The sequence below is a fragment of the Protopterus annectens genome, chromosome 11.part0, assembly GCF_019279795.1.
Source record: "Protopterus annectens isolate FY-2018-M chromosome 11.part0, PAN1.0, whole genome shotgun sequence".
NCBI lineage: Eukaryota > Metazoa > Chordata > Ceratodontiformes > Protopteridae > Protopterus > Protopterus annectens.
Window position 1 is genome coordinate 1,493,269,847 of NC_056745.1, and position 13,128 is coordinate 1,493,282,974.

Sequence of the window (13,128 nt, forward strand, 5' to 3'; positions counted from 1 at the left end):
TACTTTAACGGCATCATATTGTAACAGTAACTTGCAACCAGAAATGTAACATCTTTTGGTTTATTACACTTTTTAACTGTTCAGTAACATTTCAACATGACACCAGTGTTCCTCCTCATTCTGCAGATCTTGCTTTATCAGAAATTATCAAGGTTATTAGAGTTAGAAAGATGGAAAAAACATAGTGATTCAGCATGTGACACGGACATTAACAGCTGAAGAAACTGAACACTGTTAATGTATTTATTTCACTATGCAGTGCAAAGAACTCTTGTTTAAACTAGACGTCAAACGAATATGTTAAGTACTAAAAAAGAAAATAAAGTTAAGGATATATATCCGTAAGAGCTCAGACATGCCATGTTCTCATTATGTGGCCGTATGTCATTAAGTTATAGGTTATTCATCTTTTATGCATTGCAGCTTCCTAACCACAAGAACTTTAAACTTGCACTAAGAAAATCTGCAAAACACCAACATTTGCCCCTGGTCTGTATCAACATAGCAACCCCTATAACTTTTAATCTAGACCCCCCTTCTTGCCACTGATCTTACTAATGTACTTTTTTCCTCTTTTTAAAGTAAACACTTGATTCTAGTTGCTTCCTATTGTGTGTGTGTGTGTGTGTGTGTGTGTGTGTGTGTGTGTGTGTGTGTGTGTGTGTGTGTGTGTGTGTGTGTGTGTGTGTGTGTGGAATATTTTTGTCTTGAGGTCTGGAGAACTTTTTTGGTCAGCAGCTCATTGTTGAGGGGGTTACACTCTAGAGATTTTGCTCATGGTCAGTTGACGATGCTAAAAGCCCTTCTATTTACCCCCAGAGAGGTCCTAAAGTCTTTAAACAGCTAAGATTTATAGTAGACTTCCAGGATGTGGAAAATGCAATTATCTAAAAGTAACCATTAGATTAAAAGGACCATCCTTAAAAATCTAGCCAAAAACATACTGTGATAAACCAAGTCCACTTTAACTTCTGAATATAAGTTCAGCAGTATTGTATACATACACCAGTAGAAAAGAAATGGAATATTCAGTTGTATAGTCTACACAACTAATGTGTCAGAAAGGTATTTGTCTTCCAGTTATATGATATCGACCAATAAGTCTGAAAAAGCATTTTTCTTAAGATTTCCGGAGGTATACGAGTTTTCCCAACATTATGGGTTTTCAGTCATGGTGTTAGGCGTTTTTATCACAAGTTCCATAACAGAAGTGTGTTTGAAATGTGCAGAAAAAAAATCTTTCTTGACTCCTAACTTTGAGTGTAGAGCCACTGCAACTCCAGGCTTCTCACTCAACAGAAACCGAACCTGCAGCATTTGCATCCCCACCTCAAGGGCTGCAGATTTACAGATTGAACAGTAACATATTGTACCTCAAGAGACAGAGACATTTACCTTCAAGAAAGTGATTATATCCTCAAGGGAAGAGCATGAATGTCATTTACTTGACTGGCCCTTGAAAACTGTTTTAATTCCCACCCTTTAAGCTTGACACAAGGAAGTTTTGCATTTCAGCGCTAAGTCAAATGAGAGCAGCAGACACTGTTGTCTGCATTTTTCATAAGACTAACGCTAGGCTATTTTCCTTACAAAATGTCATGATGTGTTATTTTTTCAGTTCTTCTGTACTAAAACTCACAGATTGATATTAACGCATGCTTTTTACTAGCCATCCCATTTAGATGGTGTGTCTTTAGAGGCACATAATACCCTTGTTATAATTCAGGGTTTCACTATTTATATGTTGGGTGTCTTTCAGACATTTTTGAAAACAGTGCTGGTGACACGTGTAAATATATGTTCATCGTTTTCACTGTTGCAGTTATTACACTTGGGTTATCCTGCTGGCAGGCTACCCGTAGTCGGCCTGAATTCTAAAGTCTTGGTCCAGCGTCTGTTGCTGTTGCCTCCTCCCTGACGTCAGTGCGCCAGGGGTATAAAAGATGCAGCCGACGCCATTTTCTTTAGTCTTTCTTGCCGCGCGGTGCCTGAAGCAAAAGCAGTTCACAAGTACCGGTCGGCCAACTCCTGAGATTTTCATATTCGAATTTCAGATCCGAAGTCTTCATTTAAAGCTAAGTATCCCGTTGGGGAAACTTTTTTCTTGCTCCAGACCGATGTCAGAAAAAGTTAATAATTGTATTTCTTGTGGGAAGCAAATACCTCATAAGGACTTCCATTCTTATTGTATTCCTTGCCTAGGCCCTGATCACGATGTTGCTAATTGTAGGTTTTGTGCTAGATTTAACCAATGCACTATTAAGTGTCGGCACGATTTTGCATTTCACTAATTTGGCCGAAGATTTAATTACATGATGTCATCAAATAGCCATCCGACTACTGCAATTCACAAGAAATGCAAGGAAAAGGACAGACATCCGAGGTGCAAAACTGACGATGAGGCTTCTTCTAAGCCAGATACCGGTTTGCCGGTTGTCAGTGAGGTGCTATCGCAGCCCCTGACGCCTGCTACCTCAGAGCCGCAGGCCGCTTCCAACTCTCATGTGGAGCCGACTAGGCCACAGGAAACTCAAGGTATTGGACACTCGGAAAATATCCCTTCAGATGGGTCCAGAGCCTCTGAGCAGGCATTGGCTTTTGGGGGTGTTTTCAGGCCTACACAGTTATATGTAAAACCGACTTCAGCTTCAAAGGCAAAGATTAAAGCACCACTAAAGACAAAGAAACAAGTACAGCAATCCCATGGACAGGCCTCTTAGCTTAAAAAAAAAAGATGCTCAAAATGGCCGAAGACCTAATTACTTTGATCAGGGGTTCCCATCCCCCTCCTGATAAGAGGCCTAGGCAAGAGACAGAATATGAATCTTCAGATCAGGTTTCCATTTCCTCTGACTCCTCTTCTGAATAGGAATACTCTCTTCCTCCCTATGAGGATTCTGATGCTGAAGAATCTATCCCTTCAGCCTCTCCTCCTGAGGATTACTCTTTTGGGGAAACCCTGCATACCATGAAGGAGCACTTCCACTGGGAGAGCGAAGACTACTCAGAATCTAAGAAAAGGCTCAGAGATTTTCTTTTACTACCTCAGCACAGGCCTCTTGCTATTCCCCCCTGTGTTAAACATTGTAGATGATGTATTTTCAGAGTCCGGCCTGTCTCCTGACTCTTTACCCCCTGCACCTGTTAAGCCAGACAGATGCTGCAGGGTTCCAGATTCACAGAAATTTCTTTATAAAAACCCTGCTGCTGACCCAGAAACTATACCTCAGGGTCCCAAAGGGGTCAAGGCTTCCACTGCAAAAAACCCTATCCCCTCTGATAGGGATTCAAGGGCAGTAGACAGATGTGGGGAAAAGATTTACACTTCTGCTACCTTGGCTGTAAGAGCTTTAAATTGTCAGTTTCATATGCTTAAATATCAGCAATACTTAATGTCACTGCTTAAACAGAAAATGTTGACAAATTCTGAATGTGCAGAAAACAAAGAAATGCAGGATTTATTGCATGCAGCTGAACAAGTGGGAAAGCATACTTTGCAATGTGGTTTTGACTCTCTGGAGGCCTCCTGCAGGGTTGCTGTTATGGGTACTGTCATTAGGAGGCATGCTTGGTTAAAGGAACAGAATCTGCCTGATCATGTTAAAGGAAAATTATTAGATGCTCCACTACAGCATGATACTTTCTTTGGTGTTAAGGCAGAAGAGGTGTTGAAGAAAATGGAGGACAAAGCGAAGTCTATGCAGACAGTTAAGGATTTCTTACAGGTACAGCCACCCAGATTTAACAGGAACTGGCCTTCAAAGAATTGGTCCTTTCCAGTGTCAGACAGGCCACAAAGAGGCAGATACAGATGCCCCAGTGGCAAATCCTAGCCCCAAGGCTCATACAGGTCTAAGTAATGGGGTGCTTCTACCTCCCAAAGCCTAGAAGACAAATCTCAGCCATACAGGAAACAGTCCCAATGACTTTCCTCTGCCAGCACCAAGCACTTATCTTTTGGCAGCCCCCTTAGGGGAAAAACTAGCACTTTTTTCACAAAATTGGCACATGATCACCCAGGACAAATGGGTCTTGAATACAGTGTCACAGGGCTACAGGTTCCACTTTCACACCCTGCCAAGGGCAAAAGGTATGCCAAACCTGCCACACAATCAGTGGGCAGAGGCACAAAAACTAGTTTCATCTCTCATGGACATGAGGGCCATTCAGCAAGTGCCACAACAAAAGCAGGGACAAGGATTTTACTCGAGACTTTTCTTGGTACCCAGAAAGGACAAAGCCTGGAGACCAATACTGGACCTGTCTATTCTAAACACATTCCTGGACATTCCAAAATTTAAAATGTTGACTCTGCAGCAGCTTCTGCCCATGCTGGGCAAGAAGGCTTGGCTTGTAACATTGGACCTAAAAGAGGCATACCTGCATGTCCCAATCAGAAAATCTTGCAGAAGATACCTCAGATTCATAGCTGGCTCAATGCACTACCAATTCTCTGCACTGCCCTTTGGCTTATCTACTGCGCCCAGGGTCTTCAGAAAATGCCTGTCACCAGTAATTGCATTTGCAGACAGAGGAATTCAAATATATCCTTACTTGGATGACTGCCTTATTCAAGCAGAGAACAAGGATATTCTACTAAAGCATCTGGCGTTTGTAAAGAGATTACTAATTTGCCTAGGGTACACAGTAAACGAAAAGAAATCAAAACTAGTACCCTCTCAAGAAATAATATTCCTGGGTGCAAGCTTAAATAAAACTACCCAGATGGCTTATTTCATGCCAGACAAAGGCAACTGACTTCTTACTTCAAAATGTTGGCAACAAAGACCCAGTTATCTGCAAGAAAAATTCTGCAGGCTTTGGGCTTCATGGCATCCTGCATTCTACTAATTCCATATGCAAGACTGCATATGAGGAAACTACAATCGTATCTAAAAAGTGTTTGGATTCAACATTGCCACAGCCTGGAAACATTAATTACCCTCATTCCCTGCCTGCAACAGGAGTTTCAATGGAGGGCACAGGCCTGTCACCACAACAAGGGACAGCCATTCACTTTATCCACAGCCAGGCAGACATTAACAGATGCATCAGACTATGCCTGGGGGGCACACATGGCAGGAAAATGTATTCAGGGCACATGGTCTGCCAAATGCATCTTCATATCAATCAAAAAGAGATGCTAGCTGTTCAAAATGCCCTGACAGCCTTCAAGGATCTGTTTCATCCAGGACAACTGCTGATAAAGACGGACAATACTACAGTCATGTGGTACATAAACAAGCAGGGAGGCACACATTCCTATCCCCTCTGCAGACTAGCCATGACTTTGTGGGTCACAGCATTGACTTGTCAAGTACACCTGCAAGCGCAATTCCTGCCAGGAAAGATAAATACTCTGGCAGATGAACTAAGCAGAAACCTCATGGATCCACAAGTCTTCAGCATGATAACAAAGAAATGGGGATGCCCAGACATAGATCTATTTGCCTCCCCCCACAACTATCAACTCCAGAGGTTCTGCACAAGGACCTATCACAAGCAAGCTTGGAAAGTGGATGCTCTATCATTCAGTTGGAAAATCCTAACAGTATATGCCTTTCCTCCTCTGCCTCTCCTCCCCAAGGTACTCCTAAAGGTCAGACAAGAGAAGCCAAAAATGATTCTGATTGCCCCAGACTGGCCCCACCAGCACTGGTACCTAATCCTAAAGAGCTTGTCTCGGGGCCCAGCCTGGATATTACCTCTAATTCCTCACTTACTGACCCAACGAAACAATCGGATCCTGCACAGCCAACTCAGGACCCTAAATCTGGCAGCATGGCAGATAATGTAGCCATTCAGAACACACTTCTCTCTCTAAAGCAGTGATGGATGTTATTTTGGAGGCCAGGAGGCCCAGTACCAGAAAATCTTATGCAGAAAAATGGAAGAGATTCTGTGCTTGGAACCAGGCACAAGGAATTGACACGTTTGTACCAAATATTCCTCAGATTTTACAATACCTAACTGAGATGCTGGACAAAGGCCTATCCTTTTCATCAATTAAAATCCATGCCTCTGCCATTCAGCTCATTACAATACGGAACCACCTATTTTTTTCTCATCCATTGCTAAGGCAGTACCTCAGAGGGGCCAAAAACAGAAGACCTCCAAGGAGAGCACCAATACCTGCATGGGTCCTCAATTATGTCTTGGAAAAACTCACACTGCCTTCTTTTGATCCAGCCAATACAGCTGAGATAAAGTTCTTATCATGGAAAACATCTCTGCTCCTAGCAATAACCTCTGCAAGACGAGTCTCAGATTTACAGGCACTCATGGCTATGGAACCTTTTTATCATTTTCCATCCAGACAGGGTTTCTCTAAGGACAAACCCGACATTTATGCCTAAGGTAGTTTCCAGTGTGGCCCCTAACCAAACCATTCATTTGCCTACTTTTTATCCAAACCTACAGAATAAGGGTGAGAGACTTCTGCATTCTTTGGACATACACAGACAGCTAGGCTTCTACTTGGACAGAACTAAAGCTTTCAGAAAGACTAAGCAGCTCTTAATGGCATATGTTGCAGGATCACAAGGAAAGGCTATCTCAAAACAGATTATTTCAAAATGGATAGGCCACTGCATTCATTTCTGCTATTCACAACATGGCAAATCAATGTCTAAGGGCATAAGGCCACATTCAACCAGAGCAGCAGCCTTCCTCAGAGGAGTACCAACCAAAGACATTTTAGAGGCTGCAACTTGGAGTTCAGTGCACACTTTTACAAAGCACTACCACAGGAGTGTCCAACCCGCGGCCCGCGGCCCTCAGAGCTCTTCCATGCGGCCCGCGACCCTTAAATTTAAATTTAATTGAAATTTAACTTTTTTTTCCATGTGTTTACACGTCCACGTACTTCTGCTGTTCTGCGCATGCGCCAACTTTCTTTTTTTCACTTTTTTTCATACCAGCGTCTTTCCGCTGGTATACGCATGCGCGAAAACACCGTTCGGTCATTTTTTCGTTTGCGGTGAAGGAAGGAGTGAGATCGCGGCGAAGAAAGTGGATTTATTTTACTGACTACCACAACATCTATTCTACAGCAGTAAAAGGTAAGCTAAGCTATATAATTATAGTTGACTGAAGGATGCTTAATATTGGACCTAGAGTAGACTGTTAAGATTGATGGCTTATCCAATACATGAGGAGATGGGCAGACTGGGAAGTGATAGTTGTGCATACCTGGCATAAATGTCTGTGCTTCTGTAAGTCAATAACGAGACAAACTTGGATATGAGTTAACAAAAAAAACTTGGATCCGTTTTGTTTTTTTCTTCTTCACTGCCTTGTCTGCATGTTTTTTTGTGTGACCCAATGCATATTAACTCAACCTGTCCATTGCTGTAACCCAACACAAATTAACACAACTTGCCCATTGCTAAGTACCTCTTGAAAGAAGCTGGATTGCTGCTATGCATTTTTAAATTGTGACGGAGCTGACATGTTAACATGCTGCACATACTTTCGTAATGTTATTCTCTTGCTGTAATATACTACAGTACTGATGAACACTGTTCTGGCTTGCTTCTGTGTGCTGTTCTCCTTTTTCACAGAACCCATCAGTCTTTGATGTGACCATTTGTTTTTCCATTTGTAAGTTATAATTTTCATTTTTATTTACAGAGTAAGTTAGCTTCACTAAAAAACAATTTCAGATGTTAGCTGGGACAAATGTCCACGTTTTACAATACCAGGAACAATAATTGAAACATTAAGCACTTGGAAAAATTACTAGATCTCAGTAGTTCATGTAGGTGTGCAGTCACATTAATTATAAGTGGAGAGCTATGTGTTTACAGTGGGAGAGTGCTACAGTTCAGGCAGGTAGTATTGACAGTAAGGTACCGCTTCATATTCTGAGGTGCATCACTTGTTTTAGCCATTGAAAACCTTGTCTGCTATCGATGTCTTCATGGAGATCAATGCTATTTTAAAGCATGAATTCCTTATAATTTATGGGCTCTGCAGTCAACAAGCACTGTAAACATGATTGCATTTCATTTATTGTGCTTTACATTTATAGTCTCCAGTTTTACTCCGTCACTTTCTGCCTGCTTATTCAACATGGCGTCACACATCTGGTGAGGTAATGTAGACAGGTGTGAATAATGCAGTTGCAGTATGTGAAGCTGTTAATCTCATTAGTTTCTTCCATATTGGTGGAATATGTAATAGCGAAAGAGTGAGCCCAAAAGCATCATCCCTGGACTTTGGAATAATGTTCTCTAAAATGTTCTTTAGTGGTCATGCTTTAATTTATTTAACAAAAAAAGGTTTGGGAATTAATGATTCTGGTTTTAGGACTGTTGCTACTAGGACTACAGAGGTACTGTTATCTCTCTACTGAAGCGCAATCGGACCTTATATTGAATGTAGGTACTGTTATCTCTATACTGAAACGTGGTCAGACCTCATATTGAATATAGTTCATTACTTTCTATATATCTAGTTTCAGATCTTGAGAATACAGAAGAGTTCCATGTCTTTACTTGCAAGATCTGTACAGTTAGCAATTTGTTATATGCCAGACAACTAGATGCACTGCAGTTATATTCAGTCTACTTTAAGTTAAAAAAGTAGCTCTCATTTAACAGTCTAAAAAAATCTAGGACTTTTTATGGTTCTGGCAGAAGAAGTTCTGTCTGCCCCCATTGCTAGAAGATTTGTATTCTAAAAGACCATAAAAATCACAATTCTAAGATTCAGATCTGGGCTCAGCCTCAGCAGTAGGAGGCCATCACTTCAACAGAAGGCTGTCTTTCCTCATTTTTCTTAAGTGCATGTGTGAACCTACTTGTTAAGAAAGATATCCCAGCCATCCTCCAGCTTAGTACTTTATGTTGATGTATAGCCTCCTTGTTGGAGGTTCACTTCATTCTTTGCAGAGGGGCAGTAAAGCAAGTGGTATGTCATAGCTTTAGTTTATGATGCGTCGTTTTTTTTTGCTCTTCAGTTTATGCCCCCAGACCATTTCTGTTGACTCAATGCGGCCCTTGCAACTGAAAAGGTTGGACACCCCTGCACTACCACTTACCTCTCTACTGTAAATCCAGAGCAGGCTTTGCCACTGCAGTTCTGCAGGGCCTTATAGCCTCTCCTAATTTTATTTAGACCCAGCCACCCAACCTCAGCTTTGGGATCCAACCCAAGTGTAATGACTGCAACAGTGAAACACGATGAACATAGTACAGTTGTGTACCTACCGTAAGTGTAGATGTTCGAGTGTATTCACTGTTGCAGTCCAGATTACCCACCCACCATCCCCCTTTTTCTTTGCTGAGACTTATCTGTACTTCTCTATTCTATACAACCTATGTGGTGTATTTGCTGTTAGATGAGGGAAATGTTTACTTTAGTGCATGCATATTTATTGGCATAATTTTAGCCTACCCTTTTGGGGGCACCTGACATCTGGGGCAAGAAAAACTGAAGAAAATGACATTGGCTGCATCTTTTATACCACTGGCGCACTGACATCAGGGAGGAGGCAACAGCAACCGATGCTGGACCAAGACTTTGGAATTCAGGCCGACTGTGGGTAGCCTGCCAGCAGGATAACCCAAGTGTAATGACTGCAACAGTGAATACACTCAAACATCTACATTTATGGTAGGTACACAGCTGTACTTTACTTAGAAGTAACCTTGGAGGACTAGTATCGCAGATGAAGGCAAACTAAGTAAAAACATAGTACTTCAGTAGTACCATAGGATATTGGCATGAATTTTTCAATCCATTCATCCATCTACAACTCCTCCTACCCATTTTTGCACATGGGGTCAGGGTGTTACTTCAACAATGGCAATCATCTAGAGCCAAGGTTTACACCACTGGGTAGCTATCAGTGCCGTAGTAGTTCTTCCACACACACGCATGTATACTTATGGCCAATTTCGATTGTGCAATCCACCTAAATTTTCACTTTGCATTCACCTTTTGGATAATTCATCGAAGTGGGCTTCATGTTCTTTCCTTAAGCTCTGCTATACCTTTTGCTTTTTGTTGCTTCATTAGCCCTTGCAGTATGGATAGCCTTTATGTCAAAATAAAGTGAGAAAAACTGAATGTCCATCTTCTATATGTAAAGCTTGAGACTGGTGTGGGTGTCCCCTAATAAATAGCTGCATTCATTTCTGGTTGCTCTTGCTTGTTATCAGGAGCAAATGGGACCAGATTCTTACCAAATAAGCACAAATCTGTTCACTTCAACTCCATGATTGTAGCAGTGATTCCTTTCATTTGTGAGATTTCTTCTTATATGTTTACGAGACAGTAAAGTTGGTATGTATAAATTGTGTGTCTGTGTGTGTGTGGGGGGGGGGGGGTGCTTGCTTCCCCACAAAAAAAACTTGAATTTAATTTTTTTCATCTGGTTGATTTTTCATCCAGCTAGGCTGGATAAGTTGTTTCCTAGCTGAGTTGTAACTCAACAAGTCATAGTGAAATTTAAATTCCTACATAGGATCTTTTTAGTTACTATAGCCTGCATTTAATTTACCAGCTACCAGAGGCTGTCATAGGGCATAATGGAAAGAGGAATACATAGGCTAGCCAAAGATATTATGAAGAGGAATGTGCTTATACCAGTGGAAAAGTTAGTATAGTAGTGCCGTATCCCAATGGTGTGTCATAGAGGGGCAAGCGTTTGTCAAAAGTAGAGGAATGGCAAACAGTGACAGTACTGTGTGATCCCATCCTCCTAATAAAACTGAATGTGTGTGTGCACATGGTTGCGCAGTGAAGGATAACAGTATCCATTAGTCAAAGCCCCTTTTGTAAAGGTTCAGGTTCAAACATTCCAGCCCTCAGAGAAGGGGCTCTGTCTTTTTATTGTTGTGTGGTCTCTGCAGTGCTCAGATTCTTTTTCAGAATGTCAGTCATGGCTCAGGTTCAAATTTCAGACTGAATTTGTCTGATGTCTTTGTGCCTCCGTAGCTGTCAAATCATGTCCACTGTTGAGCAAAATTTAAGTTTTTCAGAGATTCAGTTTTAGAACAAATTGTTAGTTCTTTCTTACTGCACTCCTTATTGTTTTGGTGCTCGTTTTTCTTACTACATTCATTGTTTATTTAGTGCACTTTTCTTACTACACTCTATTGTTTAGTGCACTTTTCTATCTTACTACACTCATTGTTTATTTAGTGCACTTTTCTTTCTTACTACACTCCTTATAGTTTAGTGCACTTTTCTTTCCTATTCCACTCACTGTTTATTTAGTGCACTTTTCCTTCTTACTACACTCCTTATTGTTTATTTAGTGCACTTTTCTTTCTTACTACACTCCTTATTGTTTATTTAGTGCACTTTTCCTTCTTACTACACTCCTTATTGTTTATTTAGTGCACTTTTCTTTCTTACTACACTCCTTGTTTTAGTATACATTTCTTTCTTACTATAATCCTTATTGTTTTTTAGCACATTTCTTTCTTACTATAATCCTTATTGTTTTCGTGCACTTTTGTGTCTTACTACACTCATTGTTTAGTGCACTTTGCTTTCTTAATACACTCCTTATTGTTTATTTAGTGCACTTTTCTTTCTTACTACACTCCTTATTGTTTATTTAGTGCACAGTTATTTCTTACTACACTTCTTATTGTTTATTTAGTGCATGTTTCTTTCTTACTACACTCCTTATTGTTTATTTAGTGCACTTTTCTTTCTTACTACACTCCTTATTGTTTTAGTGCACTTTTCCTACATACTACACTCCTTATTGTTTATTTAGTGCACTTTTCTTTCTTATTCCACTCATTGTTTATTTAGTGCACTTTTCCTTCTTACTACACTCCTTATTGTTTATTTAGTGCACTTTTCCTTCTTACTACACTCATTGTTTATTTAGTGCACTTTTTTTTCTTACTACACTCCTTGTTTTAGTATACATTTCTTTCTTACTATACTCCTTATTGTTTTAGTTCACTTTTGTGTCTTACTACACTCATTGTTTAGTGCAGTTTGCTTTCTTAATACACTCCTTATTGTTTATTTAGTGCAGTTTGCTTTCTTACTACACTCCTTATTGTTTATTTAGTGCACTTTTTTCTTACTACACTCCTTATTGTTTATTTAGTGCACTTTTCTTTCTTACTACACTCCTTATTGTTTATTTAGTGCACTTGCTTTCTTACTACACTCCTTATTGTTTATTTAGTGCACTTTTCTTTCTTACTACACTCCTTATTATTTATTTAGTGCACTTTTCTTTCTTACTACACTCCTTATTGTTTATTTAGTGCACTTTTCTTTCTTACTACACTCCTTATTGTTTATTTAGTGCACAGTTATTTCTTACTACACTTCTTATTGTTTATTTAGTGCATGTTTCTTTCTTACTACACTCCTTATTGTTTATTTAGTGCACTTTTCTTTCTTACTACACTCCTTATTGTTTATTTAGTGCACTTGCTTTCTTACTACACTCCTTATTGTTTATTTAGTGCACTTTTCTTTCTTACTACACTCCTTATTGTTTATTTAGTGCACTTTTCTTTCTTACTACACTCCTTATTGTTTATTTAGTGCACTTTTCTTTCTTACTACACTCCTTATTGTTTATTTAGTGCACTTTTCTTTCTTACTACACTCCTTATTGTTTATTTAGTGCACTTTTCTTTCTTACTACACTCCTTATTGTTTATTTAGTGCACTTTTCTTTCTTACTACACTCCTTATTGTTTATTTAGTGCACTTGTTTCTTTCTTACTACACTCCTTATTGTTTATTTAGTGCACTTTTCTTTCTTACTACACTCATTGTTTATTTAGTGCACTTTTCTTTCTTACTACACTCCTTATTGTTTATTTAGTGCACTTTTCTTTCTTACTACACTCCTTATTGTTTATTTAGTGCACTTTTTTTCTTACTACACTCCTTATTGTTTAGTGCACTTTTCTTTCTTACTATACTCTTTATTCTTTATTTAGTGCACTTTTCTTTCTTACTACACTCCTTATTGTTTATTTAGTGCACTTTTCTTTCTTACTACACTCCTTATTGTTTATTTAGTGCACTTTTCTTTCTTACTACACTCCTTATTGTTTATTTAGTGCACTTTTCTTTCTTACTACACTCCTTATTGTTTATTTAGTGCACTTTTCTTTCTTACTACACTTCATG

General features: G+C 39.6%; 1 protein-coding gene across 1 annotated transcript in view; it reads left to right on the forward strand.

Annotated features, from left to right (window-relative positions):
• PLXNB2 (plexin B2) overlaps nucleotides 1-13,128 on the forward strand; it is a gene marked incomplete in the record, with an annotated part of 671,705 nt that overhangs the window by 309,435 nt on the left and 349,142 nt on the right.